A 12919-nucleotide genomic window follows, 5' to 3' on the forward strand; every position below is an offset into this window, starting at 1 on the left:
CACCGTGTACACCGACCACTCTCCCCTGACCTGGCTACACCCGATGAAAGGAGCCAACGCCAAGCTCCTGAGATGGAGCCTGCTCCTGCAGGATTACGACATGGACGTGGTCCATGTGAAGGGAAGTGCCAACCTGATAGCGGATGCGCTGTCCCGGAGAGGGGCCCTGAACTTCCCCAGGTCACTGGTCAGCGTGACCCGGCTCAGTTCAGTCTTGAAGGGGGGAGAGATGTGAGGATGTGCTGCAGCAGGGAGGGGGGAGTGTTGACCTGGGAATATGCCCTGGGGATGGAAGACCTGAGAGCCTGTAACCTGAGCCGGGAAGGGGTGGGGGAGGTGACACCTCTGCCCAGGAATGTGGACGGAGGCTGCAGCAGGGAACCTGCTGCGTGGGTTTAGTTTTTTCAGTTTGGGGCTGGGTGGAGGAAGGCAGGGAACCCCAGGGCTGGGGTCTAAGCTCCCTGCTCCCCCAGAAGGACTTGACTGAGGGGTCCTGGGTGCACTCACAAGCTCTGTTTTGGACTGTGTTCCTGTTGTCCAATAAACCTTCTGTTTTACTGGCTGGCTGAGAGTCTCAGTGAATCCTAGGAAGAGGGGTGCAGGGCCTGGACTCCCCCACACTCCGTGACAGTCATTACATTAAATAAAATATATTTTGGGGTTTTTTTTATTTGCTTTTTTGTTTCTGAGCCTTTAGCATCCACTAACTTCATATTTTTGCTGTTACCTCTTCCAAAGAATCCATATACTTAAAAACGATTGTACATTCCTATAACATTTAATACTGTTTTGGACTTCCAGTAACATGTAATTTCCCCTAACCCTCCGGTTTTGTAATTGGAAATGTATTCATTGTAATTTCTGTAAGTAATCCACCATCTTTCAAATGCTGGGGTGCACACTCTATTCTTCTATTACTTCATTTGTTGCATAGATAAATGTTGATTTTCTACTAAATTATTTATATTTCTTATTTTATACTTTCATAGATATCAAGGTCAGAAGGGACCACTATGATCATCTAGTCTGACCTCCTGCACAATGCAAGACACAGAATCTCACACACCCACTCCTGCGATAAACCTCTCACCTAAATACTGTAATTTCATAGCTTTCTATGTTGATACGTACATTATGACACATTTCAACGATGTTCTTCATTCTCACAAGCTTATTGTTCTTTACTGCCAAAATCAAAGGCCTGGTCTACACTACAGAGTTAGGTTGATGCAAGGTGGCTTACATCGACCTATTATGTCAGTGTCTACACCAGTGGTTCTCAAAGCCAGTCCACCGCTTGTTCAGGGAAAGACCCTGGCGGGCCAGACCGGTTTGTTTACCTGCCGTGTCCACAGGTTTGGCCGATCGCTGCTCCCACTGGCTGTGGTTCGCCGCTCCAGGCCAATGGGGGCTGCGGGAAGTGGTGCGGGCCAAGGGACGTGCTGGCCGCCCTTCCCGCAGCCCCCATTGGCCTCCCTTGGTGTTCACACCTCAGCTGCTAGAAGAGCGCCTCATCCTCCCTGATTGAACTAACCTCGTTATCCCTAGCCTGATTCTTGCTTGCATATTTATACCTGCCTCTTGAAATTTCCAGTACATGCATCTGATGAAGTGGGTATTCACCCACGAAAGCTTATGCTCCAACACATCTGTTAGTCTATAAGGTGCCACAGGACTCTTTGCCTCTATTGTGAAAGTGCAACTTACAAATGTAGATTTTTTTTTGTTACATAACTGTCCTCAAAAAAAAAAATAATGTAAAACTTTAGAGCCAACAAGTCCACTGAGTACTACTTGTTCAGCCAATCACTAAAAGAAACAAGTTTGTTTACATTTGTGGGAGATAATGCTGCCTGTTTCTTATTTACCATGTCACCTGAAAGTGAGAACAGGCATTTGCCTGGCACTTTTGTAGCTGGCATTGCAAGGTATTTATGTGCCAGATATGCTAAACATTCATATGCCCCTTCATTCTTCAGCCACCATTCCAGAGGGCATGCTGATGATGCTTGTTAAAAAAATAACACGTTAATTAAATTTGTGACTGAACTTCTTGGGGGAGAATTGTATGTTTCCTGTTCTGTTTTACCCTCATTCTGCCATATGTTTTACTGTATAGCAGCCTCGGATGATAACCCAGCACATGTTGTTCATTTTAAGAATCATTTCACTGTAGATTTGACAAAATGCAAAGAAGGTACCCATGTGAAATTTGTAAGGATAGATACAGCCCTCCACCCAAGGTTTAAGAATCTGAAGTGCCTTCCAAAATCTGAGAGGGACGAGGTGTGGAGCATGCTTTCAGAAGTCATAAAGAGCAACACTCTAATGCGGAAACTACAGAACCCAAACCATCAAAGAAAAACAAATCCACCTTCTCCTGGTGGCATCTGACTCAGATGATGAAAATGAACATTCACTGCTTTGGATCATTATCAAGCAGAATCCATCACCAGCATGGACCCATGTCCTTTGGAATGGTGGTTGAAGCATGAAGGGACATATGAATCTTTAGCACATCTGGCACGTAAATAGCTTGCAACTTCGGCCACAACAATGTCGCGCAAACACCTGTTCTCTCTTTCAGGAGACGTAAATAAGAATCGGGCAGCATTATTTCATGCAAATGTAAACAAACTTGTTTGTCTGAGCAATTGGCTGAACAGGAAGTAGGATTGAGTGGACTTTAGTTGGGGATTGGTCCTGCTTTGAGGAGGGGGTTGGACTAGATGGCCTCCTGAGGTCCCTTCCAACCCTGAAATTCTATGCTCTATGATTCTATGTAGGCTCTAAAGTTTTACATTGTTTTATTTTTGAATGCAGTTTTTTTTTACACAATTCTACATTTGTAATTTCAACGTTTATGATAAAGGGATTGCACTGCAGTACTTGTATGAAGTGAATTGAAAAATACTATTTTTTTACAGTGCAAATATTTACAGTGTACATAAATATCTTGTGATGCCAGCTACAACAGTGCTATGAGAATGCCTATTCTCACTTTCAGGTGACATTGTAAATAAGAAGCTGGCAGCATTATCTCCTGCAAATGTAAACAAACTTGTTTGTCTGAGTGATTGGCTGAACAAAAAGTAGGACTGAGAGGACTTACAGGCTCTAAAATTTTACATTGTTTTAATTTTGAATGCAGGTTTTTTGGTACATAATTCTAAATTTGTAAGTCAACTTTCTTGATAAAGAGATTGCACTACAGTACTTGTATTAGGTGAATTGAAAAATACTATTTCTTTTGTATTTTTACAGAGCAAATACTTGTAATAAAAAATAAATATAAAGTGAGCACTGTACACTTTGTATTCTGTGTTGTAACTGAAATCAATATATTTGAAAATGTAGGAAACATTCAAAAATATTTAAATAAATGGTGTTCTATTATTGTTTAACACTGTGATTAATCACAATTATTTTTTAATCGCTTGACAGCCCTACTCTGAACCCCTCTGCACTTGCGCAACTTTTCCCACCCCCAGTATGCTCAAAATGGCATCTGCACCAGAGACTTTAAGGTCCAAAGGGTTTATTTCCCCTAAGTATCAAGTCTCACAACCATCAGCCAAACATGCCCTCTTATGTGTCACATGTTATTCCCTTCCCCGTCCCCCTTGCCTGCAGCCCCTCTTGCTCCCAGTTAAGATGGAGACACTGAGGTTAAAGTCCAGCAGGTTGCAGGGCAGGTCTGTTTATTGCACTGGCAGTTACAAGAGGAAAAGCAACAGAGAAAGTCCTTTGGTTCACAGTGTGATCAGGGCCCTGAGCTTTTAGCTTCCTTTACATTTCTAAATGCTTGCTGTCAGCAGGGGTGCTAGAACAATTTCTATAGTGAGGGTGCTGCTGAGGGAGACAATTGATTTGGTGTTTTTTATTACTACTTCAAGCCAGGGGGTGCAACAGCACCCGCAGTTCCAGCACCTCTAACTGTCAGAGGTGATAATTGCCCAAATGAGGCTACAGAGCCATTTCATATTGCATACAGATAATAAGGCATTTGTGGCTACATTGTTAACCTCTTGGGCTCAGACCAATTGCTGCAAAAGTCCATTCATTATGCGTTGCTCTTACTGCTGATCTGTAGGGATAAGGAAAGAGCATTTAAGGCACAGAGAAGAGTGCTCTTATTTGGCATGCACATTGCCAGGCCATACTGTTGTACCTTAGGTACTGTGCTATATAATTGATTATGTTTTGTTATACACATTGCATGTTTTGTAGTAAGGGGTAAGGTATTAGAATTAATGAATAGAATAGTTGATATTAGTATTAGCCATTTTCTTTTTATTCATGCCTTGTAAGTAAAAAGACAGGACCTATGTTAGTTAGATTAGAGGAATTTTGAAGGTCCAGGCCCCAATGGAAGGCAAGATAGTTAAAAGATTTAGTAAAATTTAATTTACTATGCCTTTCTTGTTCAACATAAAACACTGTTATTCGTATACCTTTGAAGGTCCCTGTAAAGAACTGTTTGTGTGAATGAAGAATGTATGCATCAGGAAAGGATAAGGTGTGAAGGCCATTGTTAGAGTCGGATGGTCAAGGGAGGAGGAGTGAAGATGCTTAAGAACACCAGAAAACCATCAACGCGCATCCATGATTGAGGAAGGGCAGATTGACGACCCTGAGTTGGAGGCTAGCATCCCTAAACACAAGATAATTGATTGAATCGAAACCAGGACAGGATGACCCTCCCGGAGGTGTTTTGGAATGCTAACCATCAAAACATAACACCGACTGAGGAGTAACCAGTCATAAAATGACACAGCAAAATCCATAGACTTCAACTAAGAGAAAGGATTATACGACCAGGGTGCTTTGCCATGGGACTTTGGGTTAGTCTTGCCAACAATCCTAGGAGCCTCGGATCACAACCGACAGAGCCCAGCTCCCCTCTGTGACCAATCTGGCTGGCCACTAGATTGTGGTTTTCATCCTGGAGCTTTAGATGGCGTTTTAGATATCCTAGGCCCTGGACATGGAGATAAGGACTGAGATCTTGAACTTGATTTGATGTTCTATGGCCTGATGTATCTGCGATAGCCTGTGTTGCTGAGCAGACAAGCTGCAGTGTTCTGTAGTAGTTGGAATTTCCTACATGCTGATGGGTTCATGCCCAGGTATATCACATTGTTGTAGTCCAGCCGAGCAGTGACAAAAATGTGGCTGAGGGAGCGAGGTCCTCATCCACTAGGATGGGATGACGTCTTCTAGCCAACCAGAGATGATAGAAACTGTTACTTGTGGATTGTTGCTATGTGAGAGTTTAGTGTCAGCAAGGAATACAAGAACATCCCTAAATTAGAGAGTGAACTGACCAGTTGTGGGTAATTAAACTTAAATGTAGGAACTGAACAGAGGATGTTCGGAGCTTCTTGAGACATAATAATCAAATCCAGTCATGATGTGGGAATCCTATTTCAGCCTCTTGCTCTGCACAGCGCTATTCCAGGAAGGCAGTTTCATTCTCTGTTTTAATAACTATTGCATGTCCTCATCATGTGGCTGCTTCAGCCTGGCCTGACCTCTGAGATTCATGGGAATCGGCACAGGTGTTATTCACAAGACACGGACACTTCCAGCATTTCACTTTTGTGTGGATTCTCTGATGCCTAATGAAGGCTGAGTTGTCCCTGTAGCTTTTTCCACACTCAGGGCATTTGTATGGCTTCTCACCCGTGTGGATCCTCTGGTGCGTAGTGAGGGTTGAGCTGTGATTGAAGCTTTTCCCACAGTCCAGGCAATTGTAGGGTTTCTCTCCTGTGTGGTTTCAGAGTAACAGCCGTGTTAGTCTGTATTCACAAAAAGAAAAGGAGGACTTGTGGCACCTTAGAGACTAACCAATTTATTTGAGCATGAGCTTTCGTGAGCTACAGCTCACTTCATCGGATGCATACCATGGAAACTGTGTGGATTCTCTGATGCATAATAAAGTTTGAGTGCCGATCCGAGCTTTTCTCACACTCAAGGCATTTGTAGGGCTTTTCTTCTGTGTGTTTTTTCTGATGTTTAATGAGGTCTGATCTGTCACTGAAGCTTTTTTCACACTCAAGATCTCTCTCCTGTGTGGATTCTCTGGTGTATAATAAGGTCAGATCTCCGACCGAAGCTTTTCCCACATTTGGAGCAACTGAAGGGCTTCTCTCCTGCGTGGATTCTCTGATGTTTAGAATCATAGAATATCAGGGTTGGAAGGGACCTCAGGAGGTCATCTAGTCCAACCCCCTGCTCAAAGCAGGACCAATCCCCAATTTTTGCCCCAGATCCCAAATGGCTCCCTCAAGGATTGAACTCACAACCCTGGGTTTAGCAGGCCAATGCTCAAACCACTGAGCTACCCCTCCCCCCAGACTTTAGTGAGGTCTGATTGGAAACAGAAGCTTTTCCTGCACTTGGGGCACTTGTAGGGCTTCTCTCCGGTGTTTTCTCTCTGGTGCTTAGTGAGGTCTGATCTGTCACTGAAGTTTTTCCCGCACTCATTGCATTTATAAGACTTCTCTCCTGTGTGGATTCTCTGATGTATAACCAGTTGTGATTGTCGAACAAAGCTTTGCCCACACTTGGGACATTTATCGGGTCACTCTCCAGTGTGGATTCTCTGATGGTGAATGAGGATTGAGCTGACAAAGAATCATAGAATATCAAGGTTGGAAGGGACCTCAGGAGGTCATCTAGTCCAACCCCCTCTTTAAAGCAGGACTAATCCCCAATTTTTGCCCCAGATCCCTAAATGGCCCCCTCAGGGATTGAACTCACAACCCTGGGTTTAGCAGGCCAATGCTCAAACCACTGAGCTATCCCTACCCCCTGCCCTATCCCAACCCTATAGGCGTTTCCCACCATTGGGACACCTATAGGGTCTCTCTCCAGTGTGCATTCTCTGATGTTCAATAAGGCGGGAGCTCCAAGTGAAGACTTTACCACAGTTGGGGCATTTACAGGGCTTCTCTCCCATGTGGATTCTGTAAAGTTTAAAAAGGTTTGACTGCTGTCTGAAGCTTTTCTCACAGTCAGGGCAATTGTAAGGTTTTTCTCCCATGTGGATTTTCCGGTGAGTAATATGGGCTGATCACCAGTGGAAGCTTTTCCCACAGTCATCACACGTGTAGGGTCTCTCTCCTGTGTGTATTCTCTGGTGAGTAACAAGGGCCGAGTGGTGACTGAAGCTTATCCCACACTCATTGCATTTGTAGGGTCTCTCCCTATGTGGATTCTCTGGTGTTTAGTGAGGGCTAAGCTGTCACTGAAGCTTTTCCCGCAGTTATTGCCTTTATAGGGCTTCTCTCCAGTGTGGATTCTCTGGTGAGTAATAAGGACTGATCTCCAGTGGAAGCTTTTCGCACAGGCACTGCACTTGTAGGGTCTCTCTTCAGGAGGCATCCTCGCCTGAACAGTTTCTTTGATTTTCTTGACTCCTCTGCTCCTGTGAGTGGATTTACTCAATCTCTCTGCTGGCTGGATTCTCTGCTGCCTCTCTGGCCTGTGCCACCTTTCATGGGCTTCTCCCAGCTCTGGACTCTGGGAAACATCCCTTTCAGCTCTTCCTGATACCGTCCCCTGTGGTTGCACTTGCTCAGGACCTTCCTGCTGAGGGGTCTCCTCCTGGTTCTCACTCACCGTCCCATCACCTGCTGGGACAGAGAGAATCCAGGCAGGAGTCACTCCCTGGGCCGGGAGTGGTGGGGGTGGGGGGGGAGGGTAAGCAAGGAACAAACTCTAATAATGATTTCCCCTCAAAACCCTTCCTCACTGGAAAGGAAGGAGGGGATTGATTCTGCCTCCACATCCCATCAAGACACTCAGAGAAAAAGCGAGCTACTGCCAGGTGAGTGGGAAACCATGAGTGATGTCTCCTGTGAGGATGTCTCACCTGCCAGGGCAATCCTGACCTAGGTGAGACAAGGCAGAAGAAACCAAAATAACCCTGGGGAGATAAATAAATGTATAAATCAATCAGGGATAAATCCCCTGCAAACCTTCCCCAGAGGAGGTGGACCAATTCTGCCTCCCCATCTCATCCGGATGTGGAGGAGGAGAGGGGTTTTTTCAGTCAGACATGTTTGGTGAAAATCCATTAAGGATGCCTGCCATGCAAATATGAAAATGAAGTCACTTTAGTTGATTCCTCACCTGTGTGGATGTCTCCTGGGATTCCCCTTTCCTCCTAATCCTGGAGCCAGAGGACCCACAGCTCCTCCCCTTGTTCCAACCGGGAGATCACATCTGGTTTGGAAATTGGAAATCCTGCTTGGGGGATTGCAGGGAGGGGGGCGGGGGAGGGGAAAGGAAACAAGAATTGATCTTGTTCGTTAGGGTAAGGGCTGTTAGTAGTATTCCAGACCCAGAATATGAGCAGCCCACCCAGGGAGGCGCCTTCCTCTCCCTAACCCCAGCCTACAGGGACTAGGCCATAAATGGTACAAGATCCCATGATGCACTTGTCTTGAGCAAGGCTTCATCCACTCTGCCTAGGGGAATGAACCTGACTTACTCCCCTGGGGAGTTGAGCAGAGCTGCTACACGCTCTAGGTATCTAGTTTGCAACTAAGCCTCCTCATTGCCAATGAAACCCCTCTTCTTCCCCCGCCCCCATATCCCTCTAAAACACAAGCCAGAAAAAGAAACTATTACTCAGAGTGTGAACAATTTGGTTTGGGGACTGTCCCTATTTATCCATGCAGCACCTGGTTCTCTGGGGCTGTGAGCCTTTATTGGGGCCTTTAGGTGCTTCCTCAGTACAAGTGGTGAAGAAATAAACAGAAGAAATGCCAACCAGGGCCTGGAAATAAGATAATTAAACACCTCTTCCCAGTTCAGCACAGGGAGGGAAGATCCTCCTTCCATGGGGTCACAATGGACTACAGCTAGGTGGTGAAGGGTCAATGAGCCCTTCTCCATCACTCAGGAGACCCACTCTGCCCCCACAGAGGGGCAGACACCATAGGCCTGGTGCTGGGTCTCCTTGCTCCCTCAGCCTGCTTCACACACCTAGAGAGGAAAGCTCGGCAGGAGGAGCAATTATTCTCCAACCTCTGATCCCGTGGGCTCAAACGTGGGAGACTCCTCCGCCCGACAAATCTCACCAATCCCATCTGAATTATCTCCAAGGTGCCCCCCCTGTGGACTCCAGCTCACAGCTTGAGCCCCACTGACTTTACTGGGAGTTAAGCCCACACCAGTTCTTCGCTGAAGAGGGATGCTTGTTGTAACTGGGACCTGAGTCCAGAGAAAAGACTAATTGGGTATCCGGGTAATCTACAGTCCTGAAGACTCAGAATCAGACATGTGAAGGCCCAAAGGACAATTACGTTCAATTAGCCTGACTGCCTGCATAAAACACAGGCCAGAGAAAATTAACCAGCTATTCCTGCATTGAGCATACTGTGACAAAGTTCCTCCTCTACCTTGGTGGGTCCTGCATTTATTGGCGGATTTTCTCACCTCAGAGGTTCACAGCAGCCCTCAGTTTGGCCACTTTTATGGCTCAAATCTGCCGTTCACTCAGTTAGCCTCATCACTGGCCAGCATGGGGAAAGGAAAAAGAACAATCCCTGCAGTCTATGCTGATCCACCTAGTGGATTGGGGAACAGGCCAGAGACCTTCCCCTCTGGTGGAACCTACAGTCCAGTTCAACTCCTCCAGTATCAAGTAGGGAGTTGGGGGGATGGAGGGAACCCAGGCTCGCCCTCTACTCCGGGTTCCAGCCCAGGGCCCTGTGGATTGTAGCGGTCTACAGTGGCTCCTGTAACAGCTGCGTGACAGCTACAACTCCCTGGGCTACTTCCCCATGGCCTCCTCCGAACACCTTCTTTATTCTCACCACAGGACCTTCCTCTTGATGTCTGCTAATGCTTGTACTCCTCAGTCCTCCAGTAGTACGCCTTCTGACTCTCAGCTCCTTGCGCCTCTTGCTCCCAGCTCCTCGCACGCATGCCACAAACTGAAGTGAGCTCCTTTTTAAACCCAGGTGCCCTGATTAGCCTGCCTTAATTGATTCTAGCAGCTTCTTGATTGGCTGCAGGTGTTGTAATCAGCCTGTTTGCCTTAATTGTTTCCAGAAAGTTCCTGAATGTTCTGGAACCTTCCCTGTTACCTTACCCAGGGAAAAGGGACCTACTTAACGTGGGGCTAATATATCTGCCTTCGATGAGCAGATTGTTACAGCTTCATGTACTGCTATCTATCGGAGAAGTTCTTCTTTGTGCAATCTATCCTTAATAGTAGGTGAGGGGGAAGAAGAGAAGTTACAACTGTTAAAAAACTGTGTGTTGTGGGGAACATTCAGTGGTTCCTAATTGTACAATTTTGTTTGAAATGAAATACTGTTTTTTTAGCCATCATGGTTGTAGAAATAAATATACAAAAACATAAAAAAAAACAAAACCCTTCCCTGTTACCTTACCTAGGGAAAAGGGACCTGCTTAACCTGGGATCCAGATCTCTCTCTTTGATCTAAATGCATAACCTTACACTTCTTACTATTACATTTCATCCTATTACTATTACTCCAGTTATAGGATGAAATTTAATAGTGAGAAGTGTAAGGTTATGCATTTAGGGATTAATAACAAGAATTTTAGTTATAAGCTGGGGACGCATCAATTAGAAGTAACGGAGGAGGAGAAGGACCTTGGAGTATTGGTTGATCATAGGACGACTATGAGCCGCCAATGTGATATGGCTGTGAAAAAAGTTAATGCAGTCTTGGGATGCATCAGGAGAGGTATTTCCAGTAGGGATAAGGAGATTTTAGTACCGTTATACAAGGCACTGGTGAGTCCTCACCTGGAATACTGTGTGCAGTTCTGGTCTCCCATGTTTAAGAAAGATGAATTCAAACTGGAACAGGTACAGAGAAGGACTACTAGGATGATCCGAGGAATGGAAAACTTGTCTTATGAAAGGATACTCAAGGAGCTTGGCTTGTTTAGCCTAACTAAAAGAAGGTTGAGGGGAGATATGATTGCTCTCTATAAATATATCAGAGGGATAAATACCGAAGAGAGAGAGGAATTATTTAAGCTCAGTACCAATGTGGACACAAGAACAAATGGATATAAACTGGCCACCAGGAAGTTTAGACTTGAAATTAGACAAAGGTTTCTAACCATCAGAGGAGAGAAGTTTTGGAATAGCCTTTCAAGGGAAGCAGTGGGGGCAAAAGATCTATCTGGATTTAAGATTAAACTCGATAAGTTTATGGAGGAGATGGTATGATGGGATAACATGATTTTGGTAATTAATTGATCTTTAAATATTCATGGTAAATAGGCCTAATGGCCTGTGATGGGATGTTAGATGGGGTGGGATCTGAGTTACCCAGGAAAGATTCTTCTGTAGTATCTGGCTGGTGAATCTTGCCCATATGCTCAGGGTTTAGCTGATCGACTTATTTGGGGTCGGTGAGGAATTTTCCTCGAGGGCAGACTGGAAGAGGCCCTGGAGGTTTTTCACCTTCCTCTGTAGCATGGGGCACAGGTCACTTGCTGGAGGATTCTCTGCTCCTTGAAGTCTTTAAACCATGATTTGAGGACTTCAATAGCTCAGACATAGGGGAGGTTTTTCAGGAGTGGGTGGGTGAGATTCTGTGGCCTGTGTTGTGCAGGAGGTTAGATTAGGTGATCATAATGGTCCCTTCTGACCTTAGTATCTGACCTTAGATCCATTTGTAACTCTTTGCAGTCAGCTTTAGACTTAACTGTCTTGAGTAATTTTAGCATAAGCTTTCGTGCGTAAACCCCCCCACTTCTTCAGATGCATGGAGTGAAAATTACAGATACAGGCATAAATATATTGGCACATGAAGAGAAGGAAGTTACCTTACAAGTGGAGAACCAGTGCTGACAAGGACAATTCACTCAGGGTGGATGTGGTCCACTCCCAATAACTGAGGAGGAGGTGTCAATACCAAGAGAGGGAAAATTGCTTTTGTAGTGAGCCAGCCACTCCCAGTCCCTATTCAAGCCCAAATTAATGGTGTTAAGTTTGCAAATAAATTGTAGCTCTCCAGTTTCTTTTTGAAGTCTGTTTTTGAAGTTTTTTATTGAAGAATGGCTACTTTTAAATCTGTTATTGAATGTCCAGGGACATTGAAGTGTTCTCCTACTGGCTTTTGTATGTTACCATTCCTGATGTCTGATTTGTGTCCATTTATTCTTTTATGTAGAGACTGTCTGGTCTGGCCAATGTACATGGCAGAAGGGCATTGCTGGCACATCATGGCATATATCACATTAGTAGATGTGCAGGTGAATGAGCCCCTGATGGTGTGGCTCATGTGGTTGGGTCCTCTGATGGTGTCGCTAGAGTAGATATGGGGGACAGAGAAGGCAACAGGGTTTGTTATAGGGATTGGTTCCTGGGTTAGTGTTTCTGTGGTGTGGTGTGTAGTTGCTGGTGAGTATTTGCTTCAGGCTTGGGGGCTGTCTGTAAGTGAGGACTGGCCTGCCTCCCAAGGTCTGTGAAAGTGGGGGCTCATTTTCCACGACAGGCTGTAGACCGTTGATGATGTGCTGGAGAGGTTTTAGCTGAGGGCTGTACGTGATGGCCAGTGGTGTTCTGTTATTTTCCTTGTTGGGCCTGTCCTGTAGTAGATGACTTCTGGGTACCCATCTCACTCTGTCAATCTGTTTCCTCACTTCCCCAGGTGAGTATTGTAGTTTTAAGAATGCTTGATAAAGATCTTGAAGGTGTTTTTCTCTGTCTGAGGGATTGGAGCAAATGCGGTTGTATCTTAGGGCTTGGCTTTAGACAATGGATCGTGTGATGTGTCCTGGATGGAAGTTAGAGGCATGTAGGTAAGTATAGCGGTCAGTAGGTTTCCGGTATAGGGTGGTGTTTATGTGACCATCACTTATTTGCACTGTAGTGTCCAGGAAGTGGATCTCTTGTGTGGACTGGTCCAGGCTG

General features: G+C 45.3%; 1 pseudogene; it reads right to left on the reverse strand.

Moving 5' to 3' along the window:
- Window positions 1-4063: 4063 nt before the first annotated feature.
- On the reverse strand, window positions 4064-8022 carry LOC140898116 (uncharacterized; annotated as a pseudogene).
- Window positions 8023-12919: the final 4897 nt, after the last annotated feature.

Source organism: Lepidochelys kempii, chromosome 14, assembly GCF_965140265.1.
Source record: "Lepidochelys kempii isolate rLepKem1 chromosome 14, rLepKem1.hap2, whole genome shotgun sequence".
Lineage (NCBI taxonomy): Eukaryota > Metazoa > Chordata > Testudines > Cheloniidae > Lepidochelys > Lepidochelys kempii.